Source organism: Gadus macrocephalus, chromosome 9 (assembly GCF_031168955.1).
Source record: "Gadus macrocephalus chromosome 9, ASM3116895v1".
Lineage (NCBI taxonomy): Eukaryota > Metazoa > Chordata > Actinopteri > Gadiformes > Gadidae > Gadus > Gadus macrocephalus.
In genome coordinates this window covers 2903893-2912890 of record NC_082390.1, presented here as the reverse complement: position 1 = coordinate 2912890, position 8998 = coordinate 2903893, and the positions used below count along the sequence as shown (strand labels likewise).

At 43.0% G+C, this 8998-nt stretch overlaps 1 long non-coding RNA gene across 1 annotated transcript; it reads left to right on the top strand.

The window, feature by feature from the left end:
- The first annotated feature begins 10 nt into the window (after positions 1-10).
- On the top strand, positions 11-7009 carry LOC132464083 (uncharacterized). The gene is made up of 4 exons (XR_009527186.1): positions 11-399; positions 2198-2233; positions 5733-5863; positions 6513-7009. It is a non-coding gene; the product is annotated as an uncharacterized LOC132464083 (long non-coding RNA).
- Positions 7010-8998: the final 1989 nt, after the last annotated feature.

Genomic DNA, 8998 nt, shown 5'->3' with positions numbered 1-8998 from the left:
GTAACCGGATTTCCCCGTTCATGTAAACACACTCATTGTGTTCGTTTTCAACATAGCCAGTCTGATTATTTATTTGTTGACATTGGGCGTGCCACAAGGCTAATACGCATCACGTCACTTTTTTCCTGTATTCATTCATGGTCGACCTCAAAACTTCCGCAGTACACTGACATTACTGCAAGCTGCAAGTCTATGCCTGATCTAGCTCAAATTGCTATTTCTAGACACATGAACACATTTGTATGGAAACCTTGGGTCTCTGGCCGGGCCTCTGACACTTCCTTTAAGCCTCATCGACTTCATCGTTATATAAAGTCAAACTGACGTCTGAGAGCAGTCTACTAGCAATCATTTAACTTAGCGTTTCCCACTTCAGGAGAGACCTATTCCGCGCTTCAGGTGAGAAACCGCTGGTACGACCGGGTCTTTGCGCATCATCACAGCTCCGAATCAAATCTTTCCCCATGGCCTTTGATCAGTTCATCTTGTATTACTGGGCAGTCAATGTACTATTTTATATTTCTGAGATTACTGTGATTCCATGACTCCATGGCCCATGTCTGACATATCTGTCTTCTGCGTACAGTTTGTGTTGTGGTTGTGTTTGTTTGTTGGTTTTCTTTTCACACCAGACTCTTTCGGTCTTCATGTGTTCAACATGTTCAGGGTGGAACCTATCCGTTCTGGGTCTGTGCGTACCTCCCAGGGGATAGAAAGATGGGGTTTTTTAAAAGTTAACAAAGTGGTGTGGATGGCCGAGAGGCTGGTGGTGCTTGCGGTGCAGAGAGGTGTAGCAGAGAAACGACCAGATGGGAGAGGCTGAAAGTTATCACCTTGGGGAGTCTTTAGAGTCTGGAGCGCGGTGCTTCGTAAGCTCTGTAAACATGTGTGTTAAGTGTGCAAGTGGTATAGATGTGGACCATGAGAACATTCAACCTTACCAAGACACAGAAAAAGTTCACATGCACACACACACAATCACACACACACACACACACACACACACACACACACACACACACACACACACACACACACACACACACACACACACACACACACACACACACACACACACACACACACACACACACACACAACCCCAAAAGGTGTTATCAGTAGCCAGATGCTGTACCTTCCCAGTGCGAGGAACAGTGGAGAAGAAGGAAAAGCAAAGAGAAATTGAAAGGATATTTTGAGGGAGAGTGTGAGAGAGAGAGCGAGTGTGAGAGAGCGAGAATAATAATGAGCCAGGGAGAAAGAGAGTATTAAAAAGGCCCATTCTTGGCAGCTGGCGTAATTACAGAGCAACCAGTGGAGAGACAGAAAAGAAAGAGGAAGGAGGGGGGGTGGGAGAAAAGACAAAAAGTTTTCAAAGTTCTTGCGGCTGTCTCCACCTCTCTCCGGCCCAGTCTCCTCCCTCTCCTGTGTTCCCCGTCCTCAGCACCTGGCCCCCAGCTGGAGGGACTCTCACCCCGGGACTAAAGCCTGCTTCGGTTACCTCACCTCTGCTAGCGCACCCCACTCTCTGCCACCGACACCACCACCACCACCCACCAACTAACACCTAGTCTCAGGATCCAGTCATAGCGCTTAAAGACGTTTGGCATTCGAGTCATTCATTGTTTCCTACCAAAGAAGATGAATTAAAACTAACAGATTTTTTTTTAAGCAAAATAGACTATGTTTTTTTTTATATAATATTGAGATTGTAAAGAAATATTGACATTTTTCTTCCTTTTGGAAGATGCTTCCATCCAAAGCAAATTACAGCGACAATAGAGACTTAGATTGGTCAGTAAGGAGCATCTTACATATAGTAGGAGAAAGGGCAGTCACCCTAACCCCAGCGATTATTATTAAGAAGAAGACATTATGGGTCCATAAGGCAATACCAGTTCAGCTAAACAGGACCATGCATCAAAAGGAGGGAAAAGCACCAAATCTTTGTGGATTATAATAGGGAAATAATAATGTGTTTCTAAAGTTGTCCTTTCTAGCCCAACTGGTAGTTCTTAGCATCAACAATATCAAGGTCAGCGATTGTTTCCCACTGTCCTCAGGACACTTTAAACAAATATGAAAACTGTCTTTGAATTACTTTTTATCGATTGCTTTATTTAATACTACTTTTTAGATTATATTTGTTGATACAAAAAAATAACTGCCTGACTGCTTGTTTTTCTTATATTTGCAGAGTGATCCCATCTAGCTCAACTGGTAGACTGCCAAGGTCAGTGGTTCCATTCCCTCTGTATATCTGACACTACAAAGTCTCTGCCCAACTACTGTCTTTGTCATCGGTCCCATTTATTTGCAATGAGGTTTAAAACGAAATACTTTTTGGTCTGGAAAGGTACAGATCATGCCGTATGAACTAATGATCGACCATACCGCTACTTATCAGAGTGCTAACATTATTTAATTCAGACATTTTATAACTCTTTAGCCTCAGCCACATTCAGCTGGATTATCATTTTGGAATGGAATAGCTGGTAAGATCTTAAGTGCAGCCTTCTCATCGTATACAATGAGGGCATTCACCCCTTCATTTTACTGATAAGGAGTCTAAGGGAGGTTGTGTTGGGGGCTGGGTTGAAATAGAGATGGAATGTGCAGTATGGGGCGAGAGAGAGAGAGCGAGAAAGAGAGAGACAGAGAGAGAGGATGAATGAAAGAGAGAGTCTCTTGTTCAGCGTTTTCTGCCCCATGCGGCAGAGAGTTGAGTCGCAGGCATGCTGACACCGATACGTGCGATTAGAGAAACTGTATATGGTCCAAACGGAAACATTCAGGCTTTTTCCCACCACTTGAATAGAAAGGATCCTGTCTTTGAATTTTTAATTTGTATCTTTCATCCTTGCCGTCTCTCTCTTTTTCTATCATTCCTACATTTTTTCCTTCCTTCAACAAAGCGATTTACCTCTCTCCTTTTGTCCTCTCTTATCTTATCATCCCATTCACAACTACTGTTTTAATGAACAGTATGTGTAATCTGGGATCCCGCAGTCCTACTATGTTATAGCAGAACGTCTTGGGCTCAAAGCCTGTGCCGGATGCTAGAAAATGCAAGGGGTGGAGTTAGGCCTTGTTTCCTGTTTCGTTATGCAGATGATCTATTGAAGAAAACGAATGTACGCATGTGAATGAAGCTACCAGAAGGGGATTTGTGTATTGGTCCAAGGCGTTGATTTGAAACCTCTAGAGACACGCGCTTCTAGATACCTGACTCCAGGAACATGATTGGTCAACACAAGTTACAAGTATGAAGTGAAAGAAAGTGAAACGCCCCCAGATTTGTGCTCTTCTGCAATCAGACTTCAGATATCAATCTAAAGCCTGATTTGTGAAACTATTGTGATTGTAACTGGTGCTATTCATTAGTCAAGATAGACCCGGACATTTTTTCAATATAATGCTACAAATTCAACACAGGCCTAGAGTAGTACTTTATATTGAAGTCCAACTCCTATTCTCATCATAATTATTTAAACAAATCACTTAGACTTTGTTAAGTCACCTTGGTATCAAGTGGCTATCTATCAAATATAGTACAATTTGGTGGCCATATGCCAATGTTTAACATAAATGAAACCAAATAGCCTCTCATTCATGTGAAAAGGGGTAAGCAAACATAACCCATGCTCAAAACTAAAGTTGTGTACATTTTAATGTATCACACATTGCAGCCCCTCAAATAAGATGAACGCAGATTGTTCCATATAAGTCAAAGTCATTACTGTGCACCCCTAGGCAGGGGCTTCACATCGGGAACATTATGAGCTATATTTACTTGCGTCTCAAGGTACACCTGATGCTGTACCACGGAGTTACTCTCTACAATGTCGCAATACACAATGCGTGTATCTGGTTTCAGAACACAATACCAAGGCAATATAATACAACGGCAGTGCAGGTATTTTAGCGGAACCTGGAAATCGCTGTTATCCTCAGTGTCACAATTACACAAAAGGTCTGAACCAGAGCAGATAGAAGATCACAGAAAGGTCATAGTTCAGGTGAGTGTGTGTCACTGCGAGTCGGGAGTGTGGTCCCCCTACACAAGTGAGAATACTACAGTTCACATGCTGAAACTAAAGCCGGGGGAATTGAGGTATGCCCCAGACAAAGAGACATGGTCCTTTTCTGTTCACATGGGGGGGGGAGTGGATGACAAGGGGAATTCCACTCGCCTCCACGAGTAATGCTATTAGTCAAAGTTTGTTTATAGTCAGGTCCGTAATGAAGGGATGATTAATGAATGGATAAGGTTGAGGAAGTAGTGCTAGGGGCCGTAAAGAGAAAGAGGTTAGTCGCTGTACATGTCAGCCTGGTTGTTTACTGTGTTTACTCTGTATGCCTGCATGGTAGCCATCCACTGGACTAGGGGCTGGTATAAAACAATGAATGGGACCTCGACTGAAGCAATTCTGATTTGCTGAATGAGCTGCAGGGGCGATTCCAGGATACTTTTTTATTGAAGATGCACAGGGGGCACCAATAACCATTGAAGGGGTGGAAGGGGGGGAGTGATTGACAGTGCTCTGATCCAATGACACTGGGTATTGTGAGATTGACAGATCTCTAGCCCAATGGCATTTTATTTTGGAAGGGGGAATCATATTTCGGAAAGTTCCCCCCTTTAAGATCCGCCCTTGATGAGCTGATAAGCTAATCAGAAGGAGATGAGTGGACTCTCCAGTGTTTGGTTAATAAATTCAGAGTCTACAGTCCAGAGTCAGCAGGAAGGAAGTAGGCGATAGGAGGTAGGAGGAAGTGAGACTAAAACTGCAGAAGTATGGTGCGATCTGGACAGAGAGTAACTTCAGAAACAGAACAGCAGATCATTGAAAAAAGGCATAGTTCTCAAGATGAAAAAAATAGAAACGTGGGAACAGACACCCACAAATGGAGCAATAAACATGAAACTTCGGAAACATCAGAGGTGAATGAGATGCAAGTGATGTTATAAAGATGAGGTTGAACTGCGTAAGTGACACTTAGCTGTGGAAAGCTTTTCACACATATAAAGACAACAGACGCCACGAAGAAAAGATCACACATAGAAGGCTAATGCCCGCGGTAAACCAGCGACAAGACTTCACGCCACGGCCAAGCAGACAGAAGGTGCAACGGGGGAGTATAGATGGTGTTCTCACCATCTCCGGGCAGTGAACTGAGCTCAGAATGCATTCAGAGGGGCAGGCCATAGGATCAGTTAAGAGTTACTGTACATTATTTATGTTAAATAACAGTCACAGCGATATCCTACTTTAATTTAAAGTTAAAGTGATGTACTCATTACAACTTCACAGATACTAATTCCCTGGGATGTGTTAATATGACTCAACACAAAGCTTTATCATATCTGGTGGCATACTACTCATGCAACTATGACTCAGACTTCAAGGCCGGATTAACCAGATGGGCAACTGGGGCACTAAGCAACAAGTTAAGTAAAACCACATTTTATTTAGCTGTAAACCGATTATACAAAACCCATTACCTGCCAATCGTTGCGAAAATCTCCCCATGCACTCAACCATATATATATATATATATATGGAGATAACAACCCACATGCATCAATTCCGCCAAACCATCGCGGTTCATCATGCTGAGGATGCATTTCCACTGGGCTTGACTGACACAATTATATACAAGGAAAGGTCAGAAATTACATTGGAGACACTCAGTAATCAGTATTCCATGCCTATCCCCTTCCCCCACAGGATAAACCTATGTTGGTCCGCCTGCCATTGTTGGTGGAGGACCCTGGTGTCCCTGACGAGACACTTGAACAACCGCAACTTCCCCATCTATGGCCACGAGAAGACCAATGTGTGGAGGAGTCATCAATCAGGTGGTCCAATCAGAGGAGGGTATCATCGATTTCAGACCTGAGGGGGAGGGTTGAGGCTCAAATGCTAGCCCCTGATTGGTCACCTATGGCCTATTGCTCATTTATGTTAATTGATAATAAGTTGATTGGTATTAAGTTAAGTTAATTGGTAATAAGTTATTGTTAATAAGGTGGTTGATTGGTATTTCACTGTTAAAGTGTAACTCTTTTTCCTCACCTTTAAATTTATTTTTATTATGGATTTACATTTGTATTTTTACCACAAAAGTATATATCCAGTCATAATTGGCAAAATATATGAACTTGCTTGATTCTGAATGAAAGTGTAAAGAAATCTTAACACTTTCATTTCAATCTAAGGTTCATCGTTTTCATGCATTGAATGTGTATGTTATGTTGGTTGCAATGTTAAACCAACATTCACAAGCTACAAATGCACTGCAGATGTAATGTTTGCAGATGCGATGGACGACCTCTAGAGGGTGGTAATGCCGAGTGTTGCATTCACACAAGCAAATGAAACGCTTCTGTGTCCCATGCTGACGTCAATTAACCTAAAAACAACCACACGCAATGCGACAGTGTCCTCTAGTGGACAATATGATACCTTCTGAATAGTGTTTCTCTCTTCTCTCCTATGAATTAATAGATGGATTGTAACAGAATCCATGCCACAGACGTGCTCCATGCAGTGTGGTACCTCACCACGCAGGCAGTGCCCGAACTGATCCACGACTCCACCATTGGAGGGTCACCGCCCGCGCACGCTTTTGCGCCCGTGCATGCGTGCGTGTGTGTCTGTGCACCAAGCAGCATTTACAGCATCAACATTTAACAGTTGCAGTTAGATTATAACCATTATGTGGTCATCATTAATTCACTCATTCATTATTTGCATGTTCATCTTCATATTCAACCCTCCCTTTCATCCGTATAGAAGTAAAAGTAAATGGACTGCATTTATATAGGCTAGCGCGTTTCTAACCATTGCCATGCAATGGTTAGAAAAAAAGACATGCAATGGTGGTTATCTCGGCCATGGAGAATGAATTGGCATGAAGCACCTTTGGCGGGCAAAATATGTGGCACGACAAATTCACCTGACAAAACTTGCACAGCGACAGATTTGTCGCGCGACAAAACTTGGCCGGCAACGCGAACGGGAGACCAATGTGTCTTGCATTCACACCAAAAGACACATTTGTCTCCCGTTTGCGTTGTTGGCGAAGTTTTGTCGCTGGACAAATCATAATCTGTTGCTGTGCAAGTTTGAGCAGGCAAAAAAAAAAAAAAAAAAAAAAAATTACATTATTGAATTACAAATATATATAATTTTTTATATATATTTGCCCCCCCCCCCCGCTCGGAAGTCCTGTCCAGGGCACAATCTAATGTCGAGTCGCCTATGGGTACCGAAACCATAGACATCTTATAGCATAGACGGAGCATTGGCTGCTGGGACGCGAGAAATACGGCCGCCATCTTGGAGTGGTCAACCGGGAGCAGCAACAGCAGCAGAAACAGTATTCCGGGCTGTTGTTCAGCGTATTCCTGCTCAAATCGGCGGACCATCCACAATAGGAATCGGGGTTAAACTGCTTCAGCTAATTCAAAGCACACACCAAGCTAGAAATCTTGGAGTAGTCATAGATTCATAGATTCATAGATTGATTTTAAAATATTGATGTTGGTATATAAAGCCCTAAATGGTCTAGGGCCAAAATACATGACTGATCTTCTGATCCGCTATGAACCGACCAGAGCTCTTAGGTCGTCTGGGGCAGGTCTTTTAAAAATCCCCAGAGCTAGGACTAGACAGGGAGAGGCGGCATTCAGCGTTTATGCGCCCAATATCTGGAACGGACTGCCAGAGAGTCTGAGGTCCGCTGAGACTCTCAGCTTGTTTAAATCGGGTCTCAAAACTTTCTTGTTTCCCTTTTAATCTGTAATTTTAGTTATTTATTTTTTTGTACAAATGTTTTATTTCTTTTATTTAAATGGTGTATTTCTATCCATGCTTTAAATTTGCTTATTTTTTGTATGTGTGTTCTATATTTGATTTAAACCCTGTGAAGCACCTTGAGTGGCCCTGTGTCTGAAATGTGCTTTATAAATAAAATTGCCTTGCCTTGCCTTACTTTTCACAAGTAAGATTTAACATTACCGTACTATTGGTATAATTGGTATTGAATAATAAAACACGCCAAACCATGTGGCCTTTATCATATGACACGTATGACAAAAAAACGCATGAAAATCTGTGGTATTCAGTGAGGTATGATTAATTAATTAAATGCGCTGACAGTTCATTGCTCCAGCCAAACGGATTACACTGAGTGGAGCAGATGACCACTCCAAGATGGCAGCCCCGCGTCTCGTCAGCGCCAGTAGGCGGTAGCATTCGATGCTCCGTCTATCAAGGTGTGTGTGTGTGTGTGTGTGTGTGTGTGTGTGTGTGTGTGTGTGTGTGTGTGTGTGTGTGTGTGTGTGTGTGTGTGTGTGTGTGTGTGTGTGTGTGTGTGTGTGTGTGTGTGTGTGTGTGTGTGTGTGTGTGTGTGTGTGTGTGTGTGTGTGTGTGTGTGTGTGTGTGTGTGTGTGTGACGACCCAGGTGGGTCTCTCAAGGCTCCGCCCATTTGTGCTGCTTGCCTGTTCTGTCACCTCCCTTTCTTGTGTGCAGGTCTCAGGTGTGTGCAATGACCCTGCTGATTGGGAAGTGTAGAAGACCTGCCGTGCCAACACCCAGGGCTCTCCTCTCCTCTGCTGGCTTTAGGCTTTTGTTTGGTTGTGCCCATGACTGGTCTCACACCACACTTTTGGTTACATCACATATTACTGACTTACATCAAAGCCCATTAACTTTACCTTAGTTTCTGTTCAATCTTATTTAATTAATAATTGTTATTCCTTTACCCTGCGTGTGGCCTCCCCAGTTTATGTTCATGTCAGAGCCAAGCATGTTACATATGGGGCCTCCGGGATTTTGGAACCTGGAAATTGGTATGTAGCAGTTTGTCATTTTGATTCCCACTATTGGCAATTGGGAGCATAGTGTGGATGTGCAGTGCTAAATTGAAATTAAAGATTCTTGCTGGCAGGTGTAAAGTACCTGCGCAGCTCAGTTATCAGAATTGGGA